Consider the following 21,467-nt stretch of genomic DNA (forward strand, 5'->3'; position numbering starts at 1 on the left):
ATGGCACAATCCTTTGAATCAATCATTTGTCATGTTTGTATTGAAATGTAAACCTCGTAAGATCACCTCTTTGTATTTGCCTGGGAAATTCGTCCCATTGTTCTCAAACGAGAGGAAGATTATGTTTGGCATTGACACAGTATACATGTCCGATCGTTGGAAAACTAATGACAAAATATTCCGAAATAGACATCTATCTTCAAGAAGCATCCGTTCTTATCCTCTAAGAAAATCTAATGAAATCAGTAGAGTTCGCATGACGCCATGTTTTACATTTTTAGTACAAATTAATACCCCCACCTCCTCTCTCTCCCCCTCTTTCTCTTTCTCTCTCTCTCCCTCTCTGTTTCTTTCTGCTTTCTGAAGGGAAAACGAAAAGGAATTTAATTAATGTTGAATCAAACTAACTCATCCGCGACAGAATATCAACAAACCCGAAGTGATCCAACACATCCGACAAAGAAGAAAAATATGCAGATCTTTCAAAAAAAAAAATCGGTTTTTTTCGCTTTGGTAAATACCCTCGAGCTTCAATCGTGATTAATGTTTGAAATTAATCTTATCACGTTTTAATGGGTCGTCAAGAAGTTTGCGTGTCTCTAGATGATTTATTTCCAATTTGTATTATACCAATTCGTCTAATTATCAACTCGTCTACCATCATTTGGTCTATCATCAACTCGTCCCCTATCCACATGGTCCAACTGCCATTTCGTCTACTCACCATTTCGTCTAATAACCAGTTGGTCCAGTAGTTCAGTCAATAAACCAGTTGGTGTAATTGGATAAGTGTTAATTGAGCGAAATGATTTAAATAAAAATGGGCATTCGACCGACTGGATATTAGACGAAATGGTCAGAGACGAAGTGGTGATTAAACGAAGTGAATATTGGACCAAACGGTTATTGGACCAAATGCTTGTTAGACGAAATGTTGATGGATGGAATGGCATTAGACTAAATGAAGGTAGACCATGTGAAGAGTTGGCAATAGACGATTCGGAAATCTACCATATCATGTACTCCATCGTGTGTGGCTGATTTTTTTTCTTTTAAGAGGGAGCGAAATTGCCAACACTGTATGTCAAAAAATTTCTTGTTTTAAAATGTACTTTTTGAGATAACTATTGGCAAATTAGAGAATAAATTAGCTCATGATTTAATTTGTGTAGAGAAACTATTTTTATATAGGAGAGAGACATGTTACACTACTTTATAACATAATTATTGCAATATTAATGTATTAAGTTAGTTAATGTGTGTGCTATCATTCAATTGGGTCTGTACAACAAGACTATACACTGCCCCGAATGTTGCATGATGGGTATGAACCTGGCTTGAGGTAGAGCTGCTGGTTCCAATGCCTTGTGTGGAGCGTTGCCCGGGGGGCCACTTCCATTCACGAGTGGATACCATGCGCGACCATGGGGTCTCGAAAAGCACCCTAAACACGTAATTTCCATATTCTGAAAATGCACCCCTTAACAAGTATTGACGTGTGAAACCCTACCCTTAACAAGTATTGGAAACAAAACGATACTCTTGGCAAATATTTCCTGAAATGAACCCCTAAACAAGTAAAGGAATGTTTTATTGTTACGGGTCCTTTGGTTGTCGGCTTTACCTTATTTGGTTTAGTACGACCCCACCTTCTACACCTCGCGCAAATAGGACTCTAAACACGTAGTGTTGGGGCAAAAAGGACATCCTTTATAAAACATTTTAATTTTGTTTTATCATTCCCGCAAATTCGACCCTAAACACGTAATTTTACTAGCGAAATGGATACCCTTTTTTTCATTATTTTTGTGTTTTTGACACCCTTATCACGTTACGTACGTAACGTGCCCTATCGTGAAAAGGACATCCTTTTTACGTGTTTTTTGGTCGCGCGTGGTATCCACTCGTCAATGTAAGTGGCCCCCCGGTGTGGAGCGTTGTGGCCCAGAGGATTAGTCTTCCGACTTTGAAACAGAGGGTCGTGGGTTCGAATCCCAACCACGGCGTAATTTCCTTCGGCAAGAAATTTATCCACATTGTGCTGCACTCGACCCAGGTGGGGTAAATGGGTATCAATGATGCCATACGATTTCCACATTGTGCTGCACTGAACCTGCAGTGAATGGGTACCATTCATTAATGTACCAGACAATGGCGTATAATGAGCAAACAATTTTGAGGCGGTCAGATAGTTAAAAGATCAAAGAGAGTGAGTACTTTTATTTTTTTACTTTTTATCGAAAAAAAAATAATTTTGTAATATATTTTGGCATAACATTCTCAATATAATAAGCTATTTCACTCTTTGCTTTTTTACTTTTCTTTGTTTTCCTCCTCTCTTGGTCGTAGGCATTTAGAATAGGACTCCGGACTTTCGGGTGTGTAGTTAGGTGCGTTAGACCACTCGGCCTCGGCACCTTGAGAAAAAATCGATTGAATTTAAGTCACAGGGTAACATAAGTTTAAAAATGATACTGTATTATCCAATATGGCAAGTAGGCTTTTGCTGTATTTTTTTTTCTCCGTATGTGTCAAGCAGGCATATTTTTTATGCCAAAGAAGAGAGAAAATTGTGTATGTTGATTTCAAAATTATATTCTTGTTTTAGAGAATGAGGAAAAGGATTTTGTTCACATTTTATTTTTCAAGTGAAACCTTTCATCACAAAGATGATTTTTCAAATTTAGCTGACTGGAAAAGGCGCTTTAAGATCCCATTATTATCACTCTATATCGGTGATAAATCTCCCAAGCTACAAGAGCTTACGATGCTCGACTCATTTACACTTTCATATAACATGTATAAACCGATACGGTAACCATGGTAACGATTGTTCTGCGCTTTGAAACATAATACGCGTGAACCAAATTACAATAAATAAATAATTATAAATAATATATTGTATAGCGCACTTATCCGCCTTGCTAGGTGCTCAAGGGGCTCCTATATTACCCTGGCTAAGCTAGTCTATACCGATTACGGTGCTCACAGCTTTTTGAGGAATTACTTCCTGCCGGTACCCATTTACCTCACCTGTGTTGAGTGCAGCACAATGTGGGCACATTTCTTGCTGAAGGAAAACACGCCATGGCTTGGAATCGAACCCGCACCCTTCAGATTGGAAGACGAGAGTCTTAACCCTATAGATCACGACGCCCCCACACCTCGGTAAAGCCATATGTCATCGTCATTATTATAATCGTGATTTATACATGTTATAATGATAATGATGATAACAATAGCAAAGAAGAAAAATCACATACCAACTCATCAACCATCTTTAAGGTTAATATCTATCTTTGAAATGTCGTTTTTGGTAGTACGGTACACTGCAAAAACTCCGATGTTGATTTAACACTAGTCGGGAATCTATATTATGTCCACATCAGAGAAGTTTTGAAACAACACCAGTTTGGAATCAAACCGATGCTGTTTTAATACTAATTGATGTTACATAAGGACCTTTCTGGAGTTAGACCAAAACGAAACTGGTGTTGTTTAACACTTCTCTTGTGTGGACATATATAGATTACGGGCTGGTTTTAAATCAACACCGGATTTTTTGCAGTGTATTATTAAAAATGACATTTTGTAGACTAGCTACCTTTAATAAAATCCTTTGTCATCACATGGATTTACTCATGGCTCCACGGGGATGTGAGTTATTGATCATAAAGTAGTATGATAAATGATAACGACCTCGTACCCATACAAGTATCTTTTTTATAAACCAAGTGCACACCTAGTTACAAATAATGCATAAAACATTTCCATTTATTTGAAAGCAAGATAAAAGAGCATGATTTATCGATTCATGATGATTAATCGATACATAAATTATCATGATTTCTCGATTCATTATGATTAATCGATACATTAAAAATCAAATCTTGGCGGCAAATTATAGACGGGATTGTGTCCCCCTTTTGCAAAGGGAGGAGAGGGTTAGGACTGGTGTCTATTTTTGTATTTATATGTTATTCATGTTATTATTTAGCTTTTTAGATTGAATACTATGCCGATTCAAATAAAACAGATTTCTTATAAAGAGGGTATTGCAAATTGTGAATCAATCATACTATATTACTCTTGCCATTAGAATTGAGGTAAAGCCAAAGCGGTGGGTCTCATCGTATCCAATGAGCTGCATGGTTTCAATTCTTGGAGGTGGGTTAACTTAAAGGTCAAGTCTACCCCAGAAAAAATGTTGATTTAAATGAATAAAGAAAAATATAACTAGCATAGCAATGAAAACTTCATCAAAATCGGATATAGAGATTAGAAAGCTATGACATTTTAATGTTTCGCTTATTTTTCACAAAATAGTGATATGCACATCTCAGTGACATGCAAAAGACACAGTCGATTATGTCTCTCACTCACTTTTTTCTTTGGGTTTTTATTGTTTCAATCATATAATATTTCCTTTTTTACAGATTTGACAATGAGAACTAACTTGAACGAACCTATAGAACTCGACAATGCTATAATTCCACAGGTTAAGGGAGGAATTAATCGTTGTTTCCCTTGACAGTGAGGGGAAAATTAGAATACTTCATATAATAAAATACAAAAGGAATAGTGAGTGGATGACGTCATCAGTCTCCTCATTTGCATACCGACCAGGATAACTGTTTGTGCTTAATCAAAACTTTAAAATGTAACAACTTTCTTATTTTACATCCGATTTTGATGAGATTTTCAGTGTTGTGCTTGTTGGATTTTTCTCTTTTTATTCAAATCAACTTTTTGGGGGGTGGACTTGTCCTTTAAGCCCATGGGCTACTGAGCCCACCCATTCTTGAAATGCTCGGTGGGCTCATAAGCCTATAGTTATCATGGCTATAGGACATAGTTAGCCAATAGCCCAAATATAGCCCGGGCCAAGTGAGCCAACCTTCGAGAATTTGAAGGGGAGGGTGAGAACACTGCTTAACTTGAACTAACCCAGGGAACTCCCGCCCGTTACGCGGGCGGGAGCCCAGGACCTTACGTGTAATTGACCATACTCACCTGACTAGCGTGAAGTATGGTCAAAATAATTCTCCGAATAAATAGTTAAAACAGAAATCAAGCACTTACCACGATTATATGGATGAAGGTCTAACGAGTGGCAGTTTCCTGACATCTGGGCACAAACTGGAACCTCAAAAAAACCGAAAAGTTCTCTCCTACCCCCGTCTCGATTGGCCATTTTTGTTATGAATCGTAACAAAATGGCCGATCGAGACTGGGGTAGAAGGAGAGAACTTTTCGGGTTTTTTTTAGGTTCCACTTTGTGCCCAGATGTCAGGAAACTGCCACTCGTTAGACCTTCATCCATATAATCGTGATAAGTGCTTGATTTCTGTTTTATACTATTTATTCGGAGAATTATTTTGACCATACTTCACGCTAGTCAGGTGAGTATGGAATTACACGTAAGGTCCTGGGCTCCCTGGGTTAAACTTAAACATGATACTCATTTGCCACATGCTAGAATAAACGAACTTAACTGTTGAACTGTTGACAATGTCTAAGGGTAGATAAATTTAGGAGGCAATATTCGTCGACTTTGATCTGAGAATACTATAGTATATTTATTTTTTAGTGTCATTCAAGGGATTAAATGTAGATAAGGACATGAAGGATAAAACAGTAAAAGAATGTGCATAGACTGCTAATACTGTTCAAAGAGTGAAAACCCTTCAATTTCAAGGGTGGTTTATTCCGGTTGTTTCATGCGTTTATTATATATCAAGAGAATGCGAGTCGATTAGATCTTACTGCCAGTTTGAATTTTCTCTGCTTCAAACACTTAAGGAGGAAACGAACAGGATGGCAGCTAATGACAGTTCCCCGGTTCGAATCTTTGCTTGGGCCATCCCAAGAACCATATCTACGGCATTCACCAAGTGTTTGAGCGCCGTGGAAGGAATGGAAATTTGGTTAGAACTTTTCACTCACGCGTCCATGGCAAGGAAAGAGTACGAGAAAGAGACTGAAAATGAAATGCCCATGGAATACGAAGGTAATGAAGACACGGTACTCGAAGCTGCTAAACTCTTAAGACGTCTCCTTGGGTCCGAACTACTCCAACAAAGACTAGTATAAGTGTATGAATCTCGGTCCCGAGCGTTTCATCCAAACTTTTGTCCGACAAGTTGTCAGATTTGAGAACTTTCCTTGGTTTTGATTGGCTGAGAGGCACTGTTACTATGGTGATTGTCGGATAAAACCTGCCACACATCGTTCATGAAATGCTCCCCAGATCTTTATACCTGGGTCCCGTCTTACAAAGAGTTACGAGAGATCTAATCAATCGTAACTCTATGGAAATCCGTCAGTGTCATAATTTTTATGCAGGAAATTTGCAAAATGTAAGCATAGTAGAACACACCAAATTGTCGAGAAATCAATGAATTTATGGATATAATTCATATCTAGAATATCTATCATATATTTTTTAAACAAACATGCATTTTATATGTAGACTTTGCTGGCTTTCCATAGTTGCAATGGATAGGATCAATCGCAACACTTTGTAAGATTGGGCCCCTGATCTAATTTTGTCTTAAGTCAAGTTCCATCACGGGCTTATTTTTTTATTATTTTTTTTTTGTCGTCGTCGTCATTTCCGTTGATGAGTTGGAACGATCAGGTGACGGGAGTTTGGCGCGTTACTGAAGTTGCTATCAAATTAAAGACAGCCTTAAGAAATGTTGATTATCGATTATTACTTTTTGATAAATGTTGTTGTCCACCACATGTGAAATCCACTAAAAGAGTCGTTAGACGGGCGTATTATTATTTTATAGGCAACAATTTGCAAGGTGATTCACTAGCCATTCAATATTGCTATGGAATGTATATTCAAGCGTAAGTTTGAAATTATGCATTCTGCATTCTTTTTATTTGTTATACCAATTTGGCTATGCTTTTGTGGTATATAAAAAGAAAATAACATCACACTTTCGATATTCCAATTACCTTGCTACAGATATGGTAACCTGATGAAAGAATTCCAGGCATCCAGTAGCAAGTACATCTTTGCAAAGGAAGGACATGTCGCTTTCCCCGACAAGCGATCACGTCAATACATGCTACCTGGATTCAAGCATGTTTTTCTCATACGGGATCCTGCCGCTGTGTTCGCCTCTTACAGGAAAAGTCTCTACCAACACCTAACGAGTGTCGGTGTAAGAACAGGCGATCCCGACGACGACGAGGCGTTCGACGTCGAATACGACGATCCGGTCATGAATGCGGCCGAATTCTTCAGCGGAACCGTGGATTTTTTTCGGTACGTCCGTGAAAACTTGGATCCCAACCCGATCGTCATCAATTCTCATGATCTGTTGGCCAACCCTGCTGAGGTGCTGAAGAAGTTCTGTCACTTGACCGGTCTTCCCTACAGTGATTCCCTTCTCCATTGGGATACCTCTAAAGATGTCACCAAGACCTGGAAGATAGCTGGCAATGAATCCCTCATGAATAGTGTCTTCTATGAAACGGCAGTCACATCCGGGAGGTTTCTTCCACCCAAAACAGCAATTTCCTCAGACAAGCTACCTCCAGACGTCAGAAGACTTGCACACCAATCTATGCCATACTTTGAAGAAATGAATAAATACAAATTATAAACATGATTCTAAATGAACAAAGGTGAGTATGTTTTTTTCAAGAAAACAAATGTAGAAAAACGTTGACTCCACGTGAACAAAAAAAGAGAAAATAACAATATTCTTATCGTGTATTTACGTATCTTATCCAGTGCCGGATTTGGCGGAAGTTTGAATAGTTTATAATCATTTTTTACATATTAAACAAACAGAGATCAGGTGAATAAATGCAAATCTATAACCCGCTCAGAGCACATATACATAAAACATAACTAGTGAAGTATGATGGTTCTAAAATTAAAGCAAAGTTTGTGATTAGTTGGTGGTGGCCGATTATGGTTTTTAGTTTGGCAACGGAAAACACTTGTCTCTGGATATTGTTTCATTTGCTTCTGGACATTATATGTTTGCCATTTATTGAGGAAAAGGAGTGAATAATTTTCCTTTCATGAAATTCCCAAGCCGTACAGAATGATGAACAACAGTAGTAAAATCATGAAGCATCTGTGCGTGCATCGGCACACTATTTCTCAAAATCAAGGCGCTTAAAGGTATTGTTTAACTTTGTGAGCAGCCGATTTAAAAAATTCTCAAACTAAAATGAAACATGTGTACAAGTGCAACCTTCAACAACAACAACAGAAGTTCCTGCTGCAGAGTCTCTATAGCTCAGCTGTAAATTTACTGCAGTGTGTAATCTTACATGCAATTACGGATAATTGGGATATGATGTATGGAACCTTACCAATTTCCTGCAAACCCTCACTTTTTCCTTTTTTAAACAGACCTGTTCTCTTGGGTTTTTTATTTTGTAAAACCTTCTGTTTTACATTGTGTACAATGGTCAAACCATGAACAATAAGTGGTCACCTGCCACAAATGAATAACTAAAATTTTTAAGCTTTCACATGTATCACTGGTGATTCATGAAGGTTATGGAGACTGTCCATTTTATCATGGTATAAAATGCAGTATGAAAAATTATTTTGTACTGTTTTTTCGAATTAATCATCTTCTACAGCTGATGATGCATGAGTGTCCAGTTGCTAATAGGGGAAAGTCCCTTCAATTCTCAAGAACAAATAAGACCCTTGGACAAAATTTGTCCTCAATTAACTGACCACGTGCGAGGAAACAAGGGATAATGAGCTATGTCCGTGCCAGTGGCGCCTCAAGGAAAAATGGCGCCCGATGCAAGTGCTGAAATGGAGCCCATTCAAATTATGTATGTATGTGGAAGCATCATGGTGTAGCGGTTCTGATTCTCTCGCCTTGTAATCAGAGAGTCGTGTGTTCGAATCCCACCATGGCCTAGCGTCCTTTGGCAAGGCGTCAATCCACACTGCCATTCTTACCATGAGTAGGTCCATGTTCTTACCCAGGTGCTAATTTGTACCGGTAGGAAACAACCGTCATTGTGGTTGGTTTAGCACGTGTGCACTAACAGGCTTCTTGAAATGCTGTGAACCCAGTGACATTGCGCTTTGGGCAGTCGTAGATTGATAAAGCGCTATACAAATGCCGATTATTATTAATTGTACATATGTATTTTAGTAGAGACTTGGTAAACACCAGTAATTTCCCACTCCAAGTAAAGGGGAGGCTCACCCTGATGGAAAGTTTATTGTAAAAACAAATTAAAATAAGAAAAGATATTGGTGGAGGTTTGAAGAAAATCCATCAGAGATCAGCAGGGTTATTAGAATTTTATATGTTTTATGTATGACGTAATTTGAGAGCAGCCTTGTATAATTATGCGTGAATAAAAAAAAATGAAGTGTCATTTTCTCGAAAAGTTTAAAATTGTTTTCATTATACCTTCAGTACATTCCACAGCTACTCCTGAAAAAAAATATATTAGTCAACACGAACCATTCAGTGCAAAATGATATTGATGCTATGTTGAATCGTGTGATGCAGGTGAGACGGCCAGAGGCATTCCACTTGTTGTATATAAAATAATGAACAATTTAGTTCCAAATTATTTAAATCCTTTAGTATGTAAACGGCCCGTGAAATACAGGACACGGTTTTTTTTTGCGATGCCCCCTTCAGCTTCTCAAAGCTAGAACTGAATATAAATGAAAATCTTTCGCATATTTCGGACCCAAATTATTCAATGCACTTCCTTCAAATTTACAAGCCTGTAAATCTCCTTGTTAGTTTATAAAAAATTATGCAAAGTCTTTCATACGAATTGAAGAAGAGCGAAATAATATTCCATTGATTTACAATGCTATGTACTTGTATAAATTGTCACTTCCCACTCTAATTTTCTTATGTTAATTGTTTCTGATGTTAAATAGTTTGTATTTTGTATTTTTACGTTGATTGTTTTTTTATGATATATTTTATAATTATCTTGACATGTATTTTAAACTGCAGGGCGCCTTTGTAAAGCAGTTTCAAGAACTGAACAGGCCTACCCTGCAGTATAAAATAAATAAAACAAAATAAATAAATTTTATATTACATAATGTATGGTGCAGCTGCTTGCATATGACGTTACAAATCATATTCATGAATGCTGTAAGAAAATGGGCCACGGAAGTTTCCCATTTTAACATGGAATAAAATGAACAATGAAAATTTTAATATTTTGTATTGTTTTGTTGTCGAAATTGTTATTTATCGATTTTACCCCGTTACTTATCGAATCATTCTCTAGGGTTTATTTCCAATTCGTCGAGTGCCAATTTTTTCCAATTGCCAACTCGTCTACTATCATTTGGTCTACCATCAGTTCGTCCCCTATCCACATGGTCTAATTGCCATTTCGTCCACTCACAATTTCCTCCAATAACCAGTTGGTCCTATAGCCATTTTTTTCTAATTGGACTAAGTGTTCATTGTGCGATATCAATGAAAATGGAATAAACTGCTTTATGAGACGAAATGGCCGTAGACGAACTGGTGATTAGACGAAGATGATTGGACCAAATGGTTATTTGACCAAATGCTTGTTGGACGAAATGTCGATGGACGGAATGGCATTAGGCTTCATGGAGGTAGACCATGTGGAGAGTGGACGAGTTGGCAGTAGACGAATTGGCAATTTACCTCTCTGGGCAGCCGATGAGGGATAAATCTAGATCACAATGTCCAGCTGCTGATTAGGGGAAAGCCCCTGCAACTCCCAAGAACAAATTAATGAGACCCTTTGGGAAAGTAGTCACCAAGTAAACTGACAATGGCTATGCGAGACGAGAAGGGACAATATCCGTGAAGCTGATTCATAAAAAAGAGCATTTAATATCAAGATGTCCATCTTCTCTTGCCATGTCAGTTACATTAAGCAAACAGTGAGGTCCGATAAAAAGCATAATGATAATGGTCAGTTTTTTGCATAGCGCATAACACATAGCAAATAGTCTCTATGCGCTTGAGAAAGCAAAGGAGAGGAAGAGAAGTGATGATGAGTTCATTTTGTTGAAGCTAGGTACAATTTAAATAAGTATGTTTTAAGACCTGTTTTGAATTTGTTGACTGAATCGATCTTTTTTCAGGGAATTTGGGAGTTTGTTCCATCAAACAGGGGCTGCATGAGCAAATTAACGTTCGCCATATGATTTTGTTGATATTTGAGGTACGACTAATGCATTCATGTTTTGTGAACGTAAATTACGTGCTGGCTTATACACAGTGACTAAATGATTGAAGTATATGAAGGAGCAAGTCCGTATAAACTAATAACAAAATCTTAAATTGGATTCGAAACTGGGGCCCGTTGCAGAAAGAGTTGCGTTTAAACGCAAGCCAAGAAATTAATCGCAAGTCCCAAATGCACGCTGTTGATTGGTTGAAAATCAAGTTGCGCATGATTTTTAGAGTTGCGATTGATTGCAACTCTTTCTGCAACGGGCCCCTGGACTGGTAACCAATGCAAATGCTGACATATTTGCCATTTGCCCACTTATCTGTTCCTTTTATTTAATGCCTTGTAATAAACCAAAATGGTATGTTTATGTTTATAAACGCTTTCTATAACGCAGGGAATCTATTGTCATAAACACCACCAATTCAACACCGGTGTAAAATTACTGGTGCGGCCGCACAAGTTATTTTACACCGGTTAATCGGTGTTAACCGGTGTACATAGAGGACCGGTCCTCTATGTACACCGGTTAACACCACAGTTTTTGCTGTGTCGCATACACTGAATTACTTTAAAAATGTGTGAGTGTGTTCATATTTTTGTACTGATATTATCCATTAACAATTGTAAGATAATTATTCTTTTGATTTGTATTTTTGATATATTTCTGATCGGTATGTTTGACAGTTAATACAGAAATGAAATAAGCCTATAATTTCCATTAAGAATTCAATAACAGAAGTTGATCTGCGAAGTGTAGCATCAGTGAGCAGACATAACATGAGTGGTTGTTTGTATAAAAAAATATACAAATATTAGCAATAATAAATCTTACCGAAATCATCTTTGACTTGGTTGAAAATAAAATGATCTGAACAGATAAAGAAAATCAGACATTGAAAACACTTAAAATTTGGTCAAAACCGGATAGATAGTTACAAAGTTATGGAATTTTAAACTTTGAGATTTGCATTATTCCGGTGGAACACTTCTTGGCATGTCTTTATGAATATTCAATAAGGAAGCTGAATGATGTCACAATCACATCCCCCATATGTTCTTTTAGTTCATTCAAAATTTTCCTCCAAGAAATAAACAAATCGATTGACAGCTGATTTAGTGCATTAGATATTTATTGCTGCAACTTATTTCATTACAAGGGAGACATATCATAAACACATGTATGGAAAATTGAACAATTATGATTTCATGTAATACATAAAAAGGGAAGGTGAGGATGTGACAACAGCAGTCCGTCTAATGAATATTCATGACGACGCATGCGTAAACTATTATCACCAAATTTTGCCAAATTTTAAAGTAAATAACTTCACTCTTCGTTATCAGATTTTTATGACAGTTCCAGAATTTCACTTGGTTAATTTTACCCTATTTATTTAGATATAATATTTTTAAGAATAATGCTGAATAGTCCTGAACGTGCTGAATAGATATACTTAATAACCATTTATCAGGCTACACTGACATTTTCATACAAATCAGTATTGTGAAATTGTCATATAATCAATCACCGTCGAGGTATATATCTGACGCAATGTATTCATTACTTTTCTAATTCATTTAAGCCATTGAACCTTGCCGCAGGGCCTACACAGTAAAAACGCTGTTTAAGATTTTATACAACGCTGTTTACTATATGAACCTTACAGTAGTTGTTTAACAGTTTAAACAATCATGTCTAATTCATTGAAGATTATATATTGAAAATTAAACTTTGTTGTATAAGATTTAAACACTTGTTTAAACTGTTTAAACAATTAATGTAAGGTTCATATAGTAAACAGCGTTGTATAATTTTTTTAAACAGCGTTTTTACTGTGAAGGGCCTAACAATCTCAAAGTTGATACAAAACCAATTAGTTTTAAAACAGCATCGGTTTGATTCCAAACTGGTGTTGTTTAACACTTCTCTGGTGTGGACATAGATTCCGGGCTGGTGTCAAATCAACACCGGAGTTTTTGCAGTGTACGACCCATCCATGCAAATAGTACTTACGTTGGCCTTCAACCATGTCAACATTCCACAATTCCCTTCTAACATGTCCAACTTTAAATTCATTACACAACAAAAGTGTTTAGATTTGCTATTACTGTATGAACCTTATAGTAACACTTTAAACGGTTTAAACAACAAACTTTAATTTTGATTCCTAATTCTCAGTAAATGAAGCATGGTTGTTAAAACTTTTAAACAACAACTATAAGGTTCATAATAGTAAACAATGTTGTATAGAATTTTAAACAACGTTAATCACAGATTTTTTTTAATCACACAGACAATTTCATCATCGATTAATCCGTTTTAGTGGATGTGCCGTGGTCGAGTGGTCTAAGGCGTCTGGCTATACATACATGGAAAGTCCAGGGTTCGATCCCCGGCCGCGGCACCTATGCCTGTTAACTCAACCGCTTTGTTAGTCCAGTTTTTATTTGATGTCGCTTTGATTTATTTCTTTAACTAAACTATATGTAGGTTTTTTTCGAGGGGTGCGCCCCCTTTTGCACCGTAACCCTCACCACATGATTGCAATGCTGATTCCATCTTGTCCAAGTATACCACATTGAGAAGGGAATCGGTGTTTGCTTTATAAAATACCTCAGTCGAATTCTTTTCAAAAGTGAAGGAAGAAAATCGGGTAGTTATACATGATATATGATTGATGATCATATTCACTTCAAATCGACAACATCATATACCTGAAGATATAAAGCGTGAGAAGAAATATCATATATTTGGCGTGAACGCCACGATGAACAGTACAATAGCATTTTCTTGACGTCTTTGCGGCCAGGATTGATCAGTGTCGATGATCAAATAGGCAAAGGAGAGGGAAATTGAATTGTGATTTTTTTTTTTCAAATCCGGGTCAAATAATCCGGGTTGAATGTTTCAAAACCGCATTAATTGGTTCAAGTCCACCCGGGGCAAGTCCGGTTTCGGCGGGAAAAAAAATGAACATAATTTCGTCACGGTCGATGTTTATCAAGAAAAGGACAATACTGAGAAAAGATTTTGTGCGGTCGTATTCTCATGAGGCTTCTCGATAGACTCCTGCCCCCTCCCCCTCCCCTATCTAAACATGGCGTCTAGTTCATTTGAAATATTGACCAGCGAAACCTACCCCAAACAGCCTTTGATGGTATGTCATTGGCAATCATGCTAGAGCTTTTGTCGGGCACGTCTGCGTCGCGGTTCGGTGGAAAGAATGGCAAAGATAAAAATGGTAAAGGTAAAAAAAAAAGGCCGAGGTAAAAATGGCAAAGGTAAAAATGGTAGAGGTAAAAAGGACAGAGGTAAAAATGGCAGAGATAGAAACGACAGAGGTATAAATTGCTGGTCTTAAACGTACCCCCATGCAATAAATGTTCATAAAGTCCCGCATGTACATAGATTGAATACGAAAGGTTCTGAGAAGTGTTGGAGTAAAGGGAAGAGTATTATTTTTAAATCATAGGTAGATCGTCTGCACCAAATGGCTAACCCCTTTGGTAAATCTTATTTTTTCCCCTGGACTATATACGACTTTCTCATTTCAAATCACTCTACTACACTGTTAGAAAATTTGTCCTTAAAATAAAAGAAGTTCCTGCAGCAGAGTCTCGAGAACACCTGTAATCTTACCAAATAGCGTAATCTTACAGGAAATTGGTATTGGGTGTATGGAACCTTACATATTTCCTTTAATAAAACACCCTTTTCCCCTTTTTAAACAGACCTGATCTGTTAAATTGCAGAAACATTCCTGTTTTATGAATTAACAGAATGATTCTGTGATTGCTCTTTGCAAAATAGTCTTTCTTTTTTTCTGTAAAATCAGGGTATTTTTAACAGTGTAATGTTCAAAATTGAAGCACACTTTGGATCTAATATTGTACTTAATATATTGAAGGGGAAGTTCACCCTGACATAAAATTTATTGTAAAAATAGAAGCAAAATAATTGAAATGATTTCGGTGAGGGCTTTAGCTAATCCATCAAACATGTCAAAGATTTAAAAAGCCATTAGAACTTCATATTCTAATGATGACGTCATTTGCGAGCAGCTTGATGATGATGATGACGATCATGATGATGACGATGATGATGATGATGATGATGATGATGATTTTATTTATTTGTTTATTCATGTTTTATTTAACAAAAATCGATAAAAAGAACAATGGAGGGTAGTCCCGTTCAGTTAAAAAACTGTTTTACAACGGAGCCCTCCACGAATAAAAGAAACATAAACATGATAAATTTAAAGCAGAACTCATACATAGTAAATGGATAAATAACAGAAGATGAATATAATGAAATAGATAACAACTCATAACATAACACAAATCGTAAATAAAATTAAAATGATGATGATGATGTACAGCATTTGTATAGCGCCATATATATATCTGTCAAAGACATTCAAAGGCGCATTGGAGGAGCCAGCCAATCTGGGTCGCCTGGAATCCAGGGCGCTCACACAGAACTGTGACTCGCAGGTCTCCCCTCCCGATATGACTGGTTGGGGGATGCAGGTGGACCACTACACCGAGGTTTTCCCATGTATGATGTGATAAAAAAAACAATGAAATGTTATTTTCTAAAAAAAAAGTAAAATAAAACGGTTTTATTGTACCTTTCGTATATCAACAGACCGTATTTCACATCTACTCCTGACTATTTTTTTTAAAGAAATCATGATCCATCAAAAAAAAAGAAAAGTGTACATTTTGCAGTCCATGAAGCAGGTGCTCGTATATTACGTCACAGACTTCTTAATCTTTCTTAATAGTTGTTTAGCAGTGTAAACAACCATATGTAATTTATTGAGAATTAAGTATAAACTTTGTTCTTTATCAAATGAACTGTTTATGCAACTTCTGTAAGGTTTATGGTGAACAGCGTTGTAGAAAATGCTTTCACTGTACAGCCTACAACGCCGTGTGATCTGGGCCATTTTTTTTCATCGTAGTTTCGTTCAGGGAGGGGATGAAAATATTACTTTTCTTTTTCAAAGGTCGAAAAATGAAGGGGTCATTCATCCTATACGTCATCATATTTGTAGGTTGTAGACAATTACCGTATGTGACCCAATACCGTGTTGAGGTCAGACAGCAGGTCTGTATAACAAAAGATTGATTAGCCGCGAGCTGCCGCTCTGGTGTGATTTATCTATTATCACATCCAACAGACTTCAAGACCGGTCACGAACTTTTGAATGAAAACTACGTCTAATATGGATTCCTTTTTTCTCATATGCTTGGAGTTCATTTCTTGGGAATGATTGTGAATATAGGGCTAAGGTGAATGGTGGGAGAGGGAGCGAGTTGTTTGCAGATTTCCACTTTTTCTCTCTCTCTCTCTCTCTCTCTCTCTGAAAAAAAGAAAGAAAGAAAATGTGGCTATCTAGTCAGATAAAAGGCAACTTGCTTGGCAGATCCGGTTAGAAGTGTTTGTACTATTCAACTTATAATTGTCACAATTCTTAGAATTTTACAAGACAAGTAAAATGAAGCAGTCATACGAATGCATTATAGTTCCTTTATATTTCCTGCAAATTACGTTAATTCAAACACAACAGGATTTTAATTAGAATTTTGAATTGGTATTTTGTTTGTTTATTAGCACTGTTAGTACCATAATGCATAGGCGGATCCAGGGGGCAGAGGGGCACGGCCCCTCCCCCCTATTGGCGGAGCAAAAAAAAATAGGGGGAAAGGTGTAAAAAAAAGAATGGAAAAGAAAGGAGGAAAAAGAAAACAAATAAGAGGAGGGAGACGAGTGAATAAAATAAGGTCAGGGGAATTCTTGGGAAATGATTTTAACAAATATTTCATGTCACTATTTTCGCTCGCGCTCCGCACTCGCATCGCCTGTTCGATGAGATACACATCTTGTTCAATAGGCTGATGTATAGCTTAAAATATCAAGTGTTGAGGTCAATATACAAAGTATATTTCAGCTCGGACATCGAGCTTTGTTTGATTTGCAAATTGATTTTTTTTAAGTGCTCTGTAGAACGTCCGTTTTATGTTGAGAATATCATTTGCAGCTTTTTTGCGCTGTGCGCTCGCATTATTTGATTTGCCAAGTAGGCCTGCATATTGGCTTTGTTTATTCCATAAGATTCTTTATATATTAATTCTATAACAAACTAGTTAAAATCCCCCTTTATGACAGTTTATCAAAACTTTCGTCTCGTGTTTTGCGCTCGCATTAATTATACAAATATATCAACTCATGAATCCTATTCATGATTACTAAAGTGCTTAAGTTTCAGGCCACAAAAGTTTTCATGAATTCCTAAAAACTAAAATGTCCCTTTTCAGAAAGGAATATCGACAAGTTTCATATCGCTTAGGAATAGGAATAGGAATATATTCTTAATTTTCATATGATTACAAAATGTCCTTAGGCCTAGAATGTCTAGATCCTAGGTCAAAATAATAATAAAAAATATCAGCTCGCGCTTCGCACTCGCATCATTTATTAAGTGCTATCCACAGCCACTTCACAATTCCCCTACACAGTGCTTAAGATATAGTGCTTAAATTCACCCTTTTCATACCGGTTCAAATATTTTCCGCTCGCGCTTCGCGCTCGCATTATTGTTTTCATGACAAAAATGAAATGTATTCAGAATGCCCAGATTCTGTCTTACTCTAAAACACACGCACACAATGTTTAGGAGCTTGATCTTTATTCAAAACGTGCCAATATTATCCAGTTTCAGATGAGAACATCAAAAAATTTCTGCTCGCTCTTTGCGCTCGCATCATTGATGTAGGAAGATACCAAATTACCCATCCTTTTTCATGATTTACAAAACATGAATAGGGTGTCCCATTATTAGGTCTGAAATCTCATTTTTCCGCTCGCATCAATTGTTTGGTTATTTACCTATAGGCCTATACAGTTAATGATTACAAAAAGTGCTTAGAATGTCAATTTTTTAGGTCGCAATGTAAAAAATGTTCATCTCGCGCTTCGCGCTCGTATTATTTAATAGTCAAACATGCATCGTCTTAATGGCTAACTGCAAAACGTCTTTAACAGGTTCCTTCGCGCTGGCAGTAATTATCTAGATACATATTGTTCAGGTTTACAAACATTGCCCAGAATGTTCAATTTTCAGGACAAAATACATGAAAGTCCAAAAATGTTTAGCTCGCGCTCTGCCCTCGCACTATCTCAATAGGGCTTATGAGATTATTACACTTTTATGTTGTTTTATAAGAATAAAGCTAAGAAATAGCTGTTAGGAAATGGGCGTTTTGCCCCCCCCCCCCCCCCATTTTTTATGACCAAGAAAAAATAAGAGAAAAGGAAAGGGATCAGAAAGAAATATAGGCTTATTTTTCCAAGTGTAAAAATCTATCACAAACTTTAATTTTTGTAATAAAAATGTCAAAAATTTTGCTCGTTCGCAACCCCTTAATTTTGCACAATACGCCGTATCGAGCCCCCTCAAACTTTTTGGCTCATTGCGCCACCGAGACAACCCCAAGAAACAAAAAAAAAAATCAACTTTGAGCGGCCGATCGGGGGAAATATGGGTGAAAAAGAAATTCGTCCCATTAGGCTATAGGATCATTTTTTCAACCCAAACTGACGGTGGCATCAGATGACCCGATTTCCAGATTTAAAGCTAACCGGGGATGGAATGTATTGTATGCATCAAGTGGACACCGATTCTTACAAACATTATGTGATCTGAAGTCGAATATAAGAAAACCGGTTTAGCGGGTAGTGTAGAGTAAATAATAGGCCCTTTTAATTTAAGTTTCAAAATCTGGGAGCCGCAAAGTATTTTAACTGCATCTAAACCAGGCCAAAACCATAACCACGGATCTCCTGATAAACCTGCAGATATTCTTGTGTATCGGGAATCAAAATGTGAGATGATTCCATCTGATTTGAAGTAGGAGAGTTTATCAATTTAATCCTAATTCTTCATCCCTGAATACTGGATGTAAATGCAAGGATAATTCACTGTAAATATCGCTTTTTATTTTTTTTTGTTTAAACTTTTAACAGGTTGATAAAATAATCAAACAATTGTCTAAAAGTTTGAGCAATAGTTGATAGAGTGACGGGCTTAATAAATAATGCGCTCATAGTTTCAAACAGTGTTTTACAGTGGATCTATTGGACGAAAATTGACAATTTATTGGTGGAAAAGTGTTGTACATCATAATTTATATTAATTTATATGCACATGAAAAAATGTCAATACTTCAAATTGTTCATATTCCCAAATCCTCTTTAATCACATTTCTAGAAACATGTGAAAAATGTGACAGTTTATTTTCAAAGCATTTTTATGAGACCACATACAGCGCGCTTCTCTATTTATTCAGTCACTTTATTAAAACACCTTCGAATTGCTAGGATTTGTAGCTTTGAACCTTAAGCATGTTAAGGGTACATTCAGCTTGCCACAAATCATTGCAAATTTGCATCCCCCACCCCCCCCCCCCCCAAAAAAAGGAGAAAATCCTGTTTAGATGGTCTACAGAAGGAATGGAATACATTATTCTCATGCCAAAATATTGGGTGGGGGCGGTTGTCAATTTTTTCGTCGGAAAAATGTGCCTCCACCCTTTCCAAAAATCCTGGTTCCGCCCCTGGGTGATGGGGATAATCATAAAAGATGTTAGTCTAAACACACGGTATATCCAAATGGAAAATAATCATAAAAGATGTTGATCTAAGTACGGGTTACCAAAATGGAAAATAAGTGAGAAACGAGAACACAAGGAGAGGCAGGTAGTATGGTGACCACGGTAACACCATCACTTACCACACAGCAAAAACTGTTCTGTTAACCGGTGTACATAGAGGACCACACCAGTTATTTTACATCGGTGTTAAATTGGTGGTGTTAGATTTACACCTATAGGTGTTATTACATCTATGGTTGTTATATTTACACTCTTTAGTGTTATGTTCAATCTCTAGGGTGTTATTTTAACACCTCAGGGTTTGGTCCTCTATTAGCACCAGTCTATGTCAGTTTTAACACCACAGTTTTTACAGTGCATAGTTAAAAGTGTAATCCAGTTAGAAATTTCAAGCTTTTTTTCTGCTCACTTTTTTAATGATATAATATTGGGTGAAATTTTCTCCAGCACGATAAGGATAATTATGTGTCCAACCAATTTGGGGCAGTATTTTACCAAGCCAATGTGGAAAGCATATTGTCCAGTAAGGTTGAAAAATAAGCAGCACTTACTTTAGAATGGGCAAAATTTTCATCACTCTGTATTAATAAAAACCCAAATGAAATGCCCAATATTACATCGCTGGACATACAATTACCCTCATAGAGCATTTTTACCTAATTTTTTAGATTGTCCCTTAGGGGACGTATCAAGGATTAACTAGAGGGCACTTATTTGCAAGATTTTTTTTAAAGGAATAAGGGAATGGTCTAGGGGCTAGGACCCGCACCCCCCCCCCCAGCTGGATCCAGGTTTGCTTGATTTTTTTTTTCAAAATCATTCAGTTGACAGGTTACACCATGTTGATAAAACTCTTTTTGTGTTTTCACTTTAGATTAAACAACTATTCAAACAACTCTCAAAACAGTAAATCATTGTCAATATAATTATTGGTGATTTTATTTTCATTCATATTATATATTTTAAGCTGAATGAAGTATTAGGTGTAGATGTAAAAATCCCATTTAAATTGTGAAAAACTACACGCCGAACCGACGAAAACTATTAAGTATCTTCTTGAAACTATTTAAGAAGATACAATATTTTTGGACTATTAAATCAAAATAGGTCTTACTGAATCTATAAAGGAGCGCTTAATACCCCTTTTCCACTAGGGCCAGGACAGCGTCAGGACAAGGCGCGGAATGTAATAATTACAATCCGCGACCCTTCCGCAACCTGTCCGGACATTCCTAGGAGTGTCCGCACGCTGTCCTAAACCCTTCCTGGTGTTCGGGAAATCAAAATTTGTCCGCATCCAAATTTTGGTCGAGACCAAAATTTGGACGCGGATAATGAATTCCTGACACCTTCGGGACCCTGTCCTGACGATGTCCTGATGATGTCCTGCCCTTCCTAAACCCTTCCGCGTCTTCCGGAAACCATCCGCAATCAGGTCAGCTTCAAGAAGGAAAGAAGAAGCCATGCGGATTTTATCAGGAACATGCGGATTGGAATAGGAAGGCAAGCGGACAGTTTCAGGAACGTGCGGACAGGAATAAGAAGGCAAGCGGACTGTTTCAGGAACGTTCGGACTGGAATAGGAA

This window comes from Lytechinus variegatus, chromosome 16, assembly GCF_018143015.1.
Source record: "Lytechinus variegatus isolate NC3 chromosome 16, Lvar_3.0, whole genome shotgun sequence".
Taxonomy (NCBI): domain Eukaryota; kingdom Metazoa; phylum Echinodermata; class Echinoidea; order Temnopleuroida; family Toxopneustidae; genus Lytechinus; species Lytechinus variegatus.